This window comes from Centroberyx gerrardi, chromosome 24, assembly GCF_048128805.1.
Source record: "Centroberyx gerrardi isolate f3 chromosome 24, fCenGer3.hap1.cur.20231027, whole genome shotgun sequence".
Classification (NCBI taxonomy): Eukaryota; Metazoa; Chordata; class Actinopteri; order Beryciformes; family Berycidae; genus Centroberyx; species Centroberyx gerrardi.
In genome coordinates this window covers 2,732,597-2,741,864 of record NC_136020.1, presented here as the reverse complement: position 1 = coordinate 2,741,864, position 9,268 = coordinate 2,732,597, and the positions used below count along the sequence as shown (strand labels likewise).

The following is a 9,268-nucleotide window of genomic DNA, read 5'->3' as shown; positions in this document are numbered from 1 at the left end:
ACCATATAACTCCAGTCCTCCGGAACCTTCACTGGCTACCTGTTGTTTTCAGAATAAAATTCAAAATCCTTCTGTTGGTTTACAAAGCACTTGCTGGTCTGGCTCCACAGTACATCTCAGACATGCTGTCAGTTTATAACCCCAGCAGATCTCTTCGGTCACAAGGAGGAAATCTCCTCCATGTGCCTAGAGCACTTTCAAAGTCTGGTGAGATGGCATTCAGTATTTATGCGCCCAAAGAATGGAACAGTTTGCCTACTGATCTTAGACTTGCTCCAACACTGTGTTCTTTCAAAACCAAACTAAAGACCTTCCTTTTCACTCGAGCATTTTCTTAAATGAACACACTGTATTTGTACATTATGTTTGTTTGCATGTGTGTATGTAGGCTATATGTGTTTTTATGTGTATGTATGCATGGATGTTTCTGTTTATTTGCACATTTCTGCTGTTTTATTCTGTTTTTATGTAAAGCACTTTGAACTGCTTCTGTATGAGATGGTGCTATACAAATAAAATTGAATTGAATTGAATTGAATTCAAGTTGTTGGCCAGGCGCAAGTCGTTAGCAGAGTGGGGGGCTCTAGGTCTGTAGCTGGTGATCTGTCTGAGCCCTTTCCAGACAGAAGCAGAGTCGTTGGCTGAGAACTGTTGTTGGAGTTTCTCAGAGTACAGTCGTTTAGCTTCTCTCACCGTTGAACCTGTACTTTGACTCTTTAAACCTGTCTCTGTCCCCACTCCTAAACGCTTCTTCCTTCTCTGACCTTGAACAGCATTACTTGAAAAACAAGTATTTTGGGAGCAGTCCAAAATCTCTTGCTACACTACATCAGGTATATCTTGCTTCGTAGAGACTGTACTCTTGGAGTGCACTTATCGGCAACACCCAGAAAGACCTTCCTAAATTCTAAGGTGCACTTTAGGCCCTTGCAGTACGCCATGTTCAATGCGTAAATCAAACCAAACAGAACAGTAAAGGCATTTGTGATGTCTCCTAAGTTGTCCATTACAACCTCCTCTTCCAGGATAACAGTTACATCGACCACAGTGGGAAGTGATCTTGGTAGGGCTGCATCGTCCTTCACCACCTCAAGAATCCCCAACGCCATGTGTGTCATGTGTGCCTCCAACCCTTCAGTATCCTAGGGAAGACAAGAAATAATATTACAGCATTACAGTTTACTACAAAAAAGACCTGATAAAATACAGGCTCATTCACACTGTTGTGATAACTCTAACTATAAAAGGACATGAAAGCTATTTGTAGTTGGCAGAGAATTCACACAGCACCAATGTGTAGTTGAATGATGTAAATTTGTACCCTCTACTTTTTGGTTCACGTGCCTCTCTCTAATACTCTCTAAAACAAAATCAATAGTCAAACCGAATTTCTATTGTTCAGACTTCACAAAAAACTTACAATGTTATCCCAATTACAACTACCATTATCATTGTGCACCATTGTTGTAGTTATTGTTACAGTGTGAACAATGTCATTTACTTTTTTTTTAATTTAATTTTTTTATTTATTGGTGAAATAGCATTACAAAAAAAAAAAGAGTGACATAGAAGATAAGCATGGTAGACATAATGGACAGACATACAGACAATAACATAAAGCAGTTACGATGATGTATGTGATGATATGATAAGAGTCCGGGAGCGGAGATTACAGGTTGGCGTGTGAAGCAAGGAGTGTGGCATGTGTGGCGGAGAGAGAGAAAAAGAGGTAGTGTTAATGTTATAGTGATAATAAATATATGATGTAACAGCAATATCATTATAATAACAATAATAAAATAATATGATAATAATATTATAATACTATCACTATCATCATTATATACAATACAATATAATATAATATAATATAATATAATAATGACCATTATAATAATTAACATTACATTTATACAGCAATGAGGAGAGAGGCCAGACCGGGGCACCGGAAAGGCGAGCGAGAGGCCCCCCACCCGGCCCTCCAGCAACACAACCGGAAGCCCCAGCGGGAGACAGGCGGTGCGAGTCAGCGAAGGACCCAACCCCCCTCCCTTTTTTTTCTTTCCTTTTTCCTTCTTTCTTCCCTTTTGTTAGTTTAGTTTAAGTTTTTAGTTTTGGGGAGATCTTGCTTTGAGCCGCGCCCAAGCCCAGAGGAGGGCGCTGGCCCATTGCAGGTTTTGTGCCTTGTCCTGCCTTGGACCACTCCCAGACCGTTTGGAAGGGAGTCTGTCCGCTGAGGAGTGACATTCTTTGTTTTCTTTGATTGTTTATTTGTTTGTGTTGTTTTTTTTTTCCCTTAAGAGGGAGGGAGGTAGGCCCCACCAACCCCAAAATGTATGTCAGATTAAAAAAAAATAATAATAATTATAGGAATCACTGCATTGTGGATTAGAGATCAGGCAGTAGCGGAGGTTAATTTATTGATGACTGTGGACCAGGTTTTATTGAAATCAGCTGTTTTATGGTTGAGGGAGGCAGACATTTTTTCCAGGGATATATGGTCTATTAGAAGATTCTTCCACTGTATGATGTTTAGGTTATTTTTTGATTTCCAGGTTAAAAAGATAGACTTCTTGGCAATAGTTAGGGCTGTGAGAACACTAGAAGCAGTGCTGCATAATTGTAATGCTGATAGGTCGCCTAAGATGCAGACCTCCGGGGATAAAGGGATGTGGCAGTCCAGTACGTGAAATAATTGATCTGTAACTTGGAGCCAAAAGTGCCTGATTGGTGAGCAATGCCAGGTGGCATGTAAGTAAGTGTCAGCTGTGTTTTGTGAACAGTGTGTGCATCTGTCTGATTCATTAAATCCCATTTTGTGTAATTTCTCACCAGTGTAGTGTATTCTATGAATAACCTTATACTGTATGAGTTGTACGTTCATGTTATTGCTCTTGTTGTTGTTAAGTTATTTTTGCAGATTTGGGTCCAGAAGTCGGCATTGGTACTAATGGAGAGGTCTCGTTCCCACTTGGAGACTGGGAGAGATATTGAGGTGTCTGAGCTGCTGAGAATTATATAAATTCTTGATAGGATTTTCTTTGGGCCTGAGAGATTTAATATTTTCTCTACTGGAATTGGATGAATTAGACTGCTGAGAGTTCTATTGAGTTTTGATAGGATGGTTGATTTTAATTGCAGGTACTCCAGAAACTGTGAATTCCCAATGCCAAACTTCTGGATTAGATGTTGAAAATTAACAAAGGTACTATCTTGAATGACATGTCTTGAAGATGTGTAATTCCTTTATCCTTCCAGGCAGTGAAATTTAATGTTTTTTTATTGATAGAGAAGTCTGGGTTGTTCCAGATTGGTGTGCGGAGGGATGGTACAACTGTGGAGTTGGTGATTTGAAGTGCTTTCCACCAAGCTGACAGAGTTGAAGCTATGGTTATGTTTTGAAAACAGTAATGTTGCTTGATGGTTTGGCTGATAAATGGGAGGTCTGATAAATGTATGTCCTTGCATAATGCGTGTTCAGTTTCTAACTAGAAAGAATCAAGTTTGGGGGAGTTGAGCCATTTTATAAGATATTTGAGCTGATTGGCCAGGTGATATAATTCAAAGTTTGGGGCTTCTAATCCCCCCTGGGATTTTGTTTTTTGTAAAGTTGAGAGTTTTATCCGTGGAGTTTTGTTTTTCCAGTAAAATTTTGAGATAGTCGAGTTGAGGGATTTAAACCAGGAAGTGTTGGGGAAAATGTGGATCATTGAAAATAGATAGTTGATTTTTGGTAGGATTGACATTTTAATTGTTGTTATTCTTCCAGAAAGGGAAATAGGTAGGTTGGTCCAGCGATTTAAGTCATCTTGTATTGATTTGATTAGTGGAGTGAAATTCAAGTTGAACAACTCTGACAGCTTGGGAGATATATTGATGCCTAAATATTTAATATTGCCTGTGGGGAAGTGATAAGGTGATGCCAGGGCTGCCACATCCCTCTCATCCATACCGAGTGGTAAGATGGTGGATTTTGACCAATTCACTGAGTAGCTGGAGAGTTCTGAGAAAGATTTTATAACCATAAAGGATTCTTGCAGGGATGAGTGAGGGTCCTGAAGGAGTAATAACACATCATCTGCGTAAAGAATAATTTTGTGCTCTGTAGTGGATGTCTTAATACCTTTGATGTTACCATTTTGCCGTATTGCAGCTGCTAGAGGTTCAATGAATATAGCAAAGAGGGATGGAGAGAGAGGACATCCTTGCCTGGTCCCGTTGTGTAGAGTGAAATTTTGTGAAATCAACCCGTTGGTAGTGACGGTGGCCGTTGGTGATGTGTATAGTGCCCTTATCCAATTAATAAATGATTCTCCGAACCCGAATTTTTGTAAGGTTGCAAATAAGAATTTCCAATTAACTTTGTCAAATGCTTTTTCTGCGTCAAGTGATAGAATCAAGGTGTTAGATTTTTGGTGATTTGAAAGCTGCATTAGGTTGAATAGTTTGCGAGTGTTGATAGATGACTGTCTTCCTTTAATAAAACCTGTCTGATCGGGATGTATGAGAAATGAGATGACTCCTTCAATTCTGGATGCTAAGGCCTTACTTATAATTTTTATGTCTGTATTGATAAGGGATAGTGGACGATAATTAGCTGGATGAGTGGGATCTTTGTTAGGTTTCAAGAGTAGGGTGATCATTGCTGTATTCATAGCTGGAGGTATTTTGGAGGTGATGGTGAGTTCTGCTATCATTCTTATGAGCAATGGGGAAATGGTTGTCCAGAAATGTTTGTAGAACTCAGCAGGGAAGCCATCCGGTCCAGGTGCTTTGTTATTGGGCATGCCATTGAGTGCACTGTAAAATTCTTCAGGGGATAAGGGTTCGTCTAGAGTATTAACTTGTTCTTGTGTGAGGTGTGGTAGGTTTATAGTACTAAGGAATTTATGGATGTCATCAATATTTGGGTTATGGTCTGAGGTGTACAATTTTTTGTAGAAGTTCCTAAATACGTCATTTATATCTTTAGAATCATGGAGAGGCTTCCCTGCTGAGTCCTTAATAACTGTAATGGTTGCTTTTTCTTTGTTTTGTTTAATTAGATTTGCCAGGTATTTACTTGATTTGTTATTATACTGAAATTTGTTGTGTCTGAGCCTCTCTATAAGAAACTGGGTTTTTTTGTTTATGAGATCATTCAGTTCCAATTTATATTTTCTTAATTCACAGTGTACTTTTTCCGTGGGACTAGTGGCATAGGTGTTTTCAAGTTCTTTTATTTTTCCTTCCAATTTAAGTTCCAATTCTATGTCTTTCTTCTTTTTATAGGATGAGTATGAAATGATCCTGCCCCTTAATACAGCTTTGCCAGTTTCCCAGAGAAGTATTGGAGAGGTGTTCGGAGAATAATTTATTTCCACGAAGGATGTCCACTCTTTCTTTAAGAAACTGTCAAAATCTTGGTCCTTTAGCAGAGATGTGTTAAACCTCCATCTGGTGGTTGATTTCTGTTGGAGTTTTCTGTTGAGCTTAAATGAAACTGGTGCATGATCACTTATAGTGCTCGAATGAATTTGTGTTTCTGAAATATCTGAGTGGAGGGAATTGCTAGTTAAAAAAAAATCAATTCTGGAAGATGAATGATGAACTTGAGAGAAGTAGGAGTATTCTCTTTCACCTGGGTGGTTTAACCTCCAACTATCGCCAAGGCCGTAGTCCTCCATATATTGCTTTAAAACTACTGTGGATTGCCAAGATCTAATATTACCTGCAGTACTTGATCTATCTATTAACGGGTCTAGCACAGAGTTAAAGTCACCTCCTATGATTAATTCTGAGCTGGGGAGGTTATTGAGTAGAGAGAAGAGTTTGTGAAAGAAGGATGGGTCATCTTTATTGGGGCCATATAGATTAGCAATTGTAAACAGATTGTTGTGAACAGAGATATTAATAATGACAAATCGTCCTTCTGAATCTGAGATTGTAGTGTTATGGGTGATTTGAATTTTATTATTAATCAAAATAGCAACTCCTCTTTGCCTTGGCAAAGAGGAGTTGCTCTTGGCTAGGAAGATGTGGGGGAATTGAGATGATTTTAAAACTGTGCTTCTTGAGTCAGTTAAATGAGTTTCTTGTAATAGACATATATCCACTTGCATTTTGGTGAGGTGGTTCATAACTTTAATTTTTTTTGCCTGATTTCCAATGCCACAAATGTTCCAGCTAACAAATTTGATTGATGACATGACTAATTAACACAAATGTATGTATATATGGTAATAGTGAAGAATTGAAAGGATGGATATTGGTGTGTGTGTGTGTGTGTGTGTGTGTGTGTGCGTGCGTGATTGAGAGCCGGGAGTGGGTGTACATGTGTGTGGAGGGGTGGGGGTTAACAAGAGGGAGACATGTAACATATAACAAAAGAAAAGGGGAAACGTGTAACATACAAGAAGAGAGTGGAAACGTGAAACATATAGACATGATTACTACGTCGTTCACTGACAAGCAAAACAAGGCAGTGGCTTGAGGAGCACTTGGAGACTATGGTATGGGCTATTTATTTATATGTTTCTTGTGACAGGTTGCACAGTTGCATTAGAATAGCCAAGGTGTCAGTTCATTGTCGCGGAAAAGTTGTCCATCAACGTACAGTTTGTCAACCGAGATGACAGCTTTCCTTTTTTTTTCAAGGAACTGCTTCCTTATAGGGAAAAGACTTTTGCGTCTCTCCAGAATTTCCCGAGGACACTGATCGTTCATGCCAAAATTGGTTCCTCTCAGTTCCTTCCCTTGTTTTTTAACCAGTTCTTTGTGCTTATAGTGTTCAAATTTGGCGATTATTGGTCTCGGTTGTTTGCGGTCCTTTTTAACAGCGCCGAGACGGTGGACACGGTGGAATGAAATTTGGTTGACTTTGTCTGATGGGATCTTGAGTTGAGTGGTCAAGAAGTCTTCCAGAGCCTTTTCGGGATCAGAGGACGAGTGGTCCGAGGGCTCTGGGATACCGGAAAAAATGAGGTTGTCTCGCATTGAGCGCACTTGTAAATCTAGTACTGTTTCTTTCATTTGTTTGTTGTCTCTGGTTACGGCCGCTATTTCATCAGTGAGAGTTTGGACAGATTTTTTTAACTGTTTGTTCTCTTTGGTTAAGGTGAGGATCTGGCCATGGGTGAACTCCAAGCTGTGTTTTAACCCCTGAAATTCTTTGTGTAGCAGTTCAATGAGGGAAATCCTTGCATCCAGAGCCGACAGTTTATGGTCTATGGATATGAGTGTGTCACTAACCTCAGTGGAGCAGTTGGAAGTTTCTGTCTGGGTGGGTGAGTCCGTGAATGAGTCGGGTGAACGAGGGCGTTTGGCAGAAGGTATAGAGCTCGTTGTTGATCCTTTTTTTCCTTTTTTGCCCATCGTGCCAAGCCGGTCGAAACACTCGTCAATATACTGTTCCAGGTCTTCCAGTTTTCCAGTTGTGGAGTATTAAACAAGGGAAGAATTAGTCCTTAGCTTTTTTGTTGTGAAGTGTTGTTAATTCAGCAGCGGGGCGCCGCCATGTTGAATCGCACACCAGGTCTCGCGAGATCGGGAATCACAGCATCATCCTCTGGACTCCTGAACAATGTCATTTACTAATGTAAAAATAAAATGTCTCCTGTTATCGCTGTTGTGTGAATGGTTGTGAAGGGCAGCACAAAAAAACAGACAGACCTGCGTTACTTTAATATGTCAAAAGAGTAACTGCTGGCTGCACAGGTGGTGTTTTGCTTTTGTGTTACCAAATGTAATGTAACCCACATGGGTCCCAGAAAATGTATCAGCAGCATTCATCATGACAAACTCCGACAGCAAGTGGAAGGATGTGCTTGTTTTTAACGCCGGGGCGTTCAGGCTTGACATAGGCAGAGTTAGCCAATAAAATAAACGTCAACCAGAGGAGTAGATCAAAAATCATTAATAAACAGGTCTAAATCTTACGAGCACAATCTATGTTTGACAAAGTACAGCAAACCCTGACACAAGTCCATCTAAATCTGACAAACTGCATCTACGAATGAAAAAGGCAGCTAAGGATGTCCTAAAATGTTGGTTAGATAGACAGATGTGTTAGACATGTCTGTAGTAGTAGCAGTAGAAAGAGTGAAAGCCAGTGCAAGTCTTTTAAACAGCTAGAGTGGAGTAGAGAGACTGCTCAGAAGTTGAAGGAGCCATTCAGAATAGCAAGATTTTGAATATTGAAAGCTGTTTGGCTGGGAAGGCTAGCGTGAATTGTGAGTAAGACGGATAATAATAGTGTTCTTGCTGAAGCAACTAGACTAATAAAGAAGTAAATAAGAGTGTATAAGTGTGATTTGCTGAAGCAAGCACACTACTCACCAGAATGGTCTTTGACAGTGAAGCCGAATCTCTCAAGTAGGGGAAGACCCCGAAGAACAGTAGATCTCCCGTGTGCAGTTAAGTCTGTAGTCTGCAACAAAGAGAGAAAGAAAGAGAAGGGGAAGAGAAGGAGAAAGAGAGAATGTCCAAGCTTGAGAAATGATCTTGTTTGAAATGAAGCACAAAGAAAAATGTCAAAAACTAGTCATGCAGAGATAAAGCCACGAAAATCAATCTTTCTTTGATTGACAAATTGATTATTTACCTGTGCATCCAGTTTCTCCAGTAAGTCTTCCATGTCATTTTGTCCTGCTTGTCCTCGTTTGGCTCTGTATATCTTCAGCAAGCCCCTGGTGTGACTGTCCAACGCTCGATCAACACGGTTAATGCATGTAAATTCTGCATAAACCTGGGGAGAGAGAGGGAGAGAGAGAGAGAGAGAGAGAGAGAGAGGGGGGGGGGGGGGGGGGGGGGGGAGAGAGACAGATACAAAAAAGAGCAATTATATTGATTATAATATGAAAATATGTATGTAAATGTAAAATATGTGAATTCTGCATAAACGTGGGGGTGAGGGAGAGAGAGAGAGAGAGAGAAGAGAGAGAGAGTTACCTGTTCCTAAACTAGCCATCTTTGTTTAAATGTTGACACCAGTGGCTGGTCCTGTAGCTTTGGTCTAGCTAGGCCAAAGCTAGAAATTGATATCCAAGTGGTGGCGCTACGGGTGACACACACACACGCGCACACACACACACACACACTTTTAAAACTCATTTTGTGGCAGTCTGCTTGATTGTCCAATGTAAATGCCAACTTTCTCTTACAGATCACATCTTGGTGGTTCTGTTTTGAGCTCATCTCTAACTAACGTTAGGTTATATTATTACAGAGATAAACTACTTTTCATCCAACATTTGAACCCGCAAAGGAATAATGTTACGGGGAAAAATTA

At 40.0% G+C, this 9,268-nt stretch overlaps 1 long non-coding RNA gene across 1 annotated transcript; it reads right to left on the bottom strand.

Annotated features, from left to right (window-relative positions):
- Window positions 1-956: 956 nt before the first annotated feature.
- Window positions 957-9,019, bottom strand: LOC139916274 (uncharacterized). Its single transcript, XR_011784851.2, has 4 exons — window positions 8,929-9,019; window positions 8,582-8,725; window positions 8,317-8,407; window positions 957-1,142 (listed from the first exon to the last, which is right to left on the bottom strand). It is a non-coding gene; the product is annotated as an uncharacterized LOC139916274 (long non-coding RNA).
- Between the last annotated feature and the right edge of the window lie 249 nt (window positions 9,020-9,268).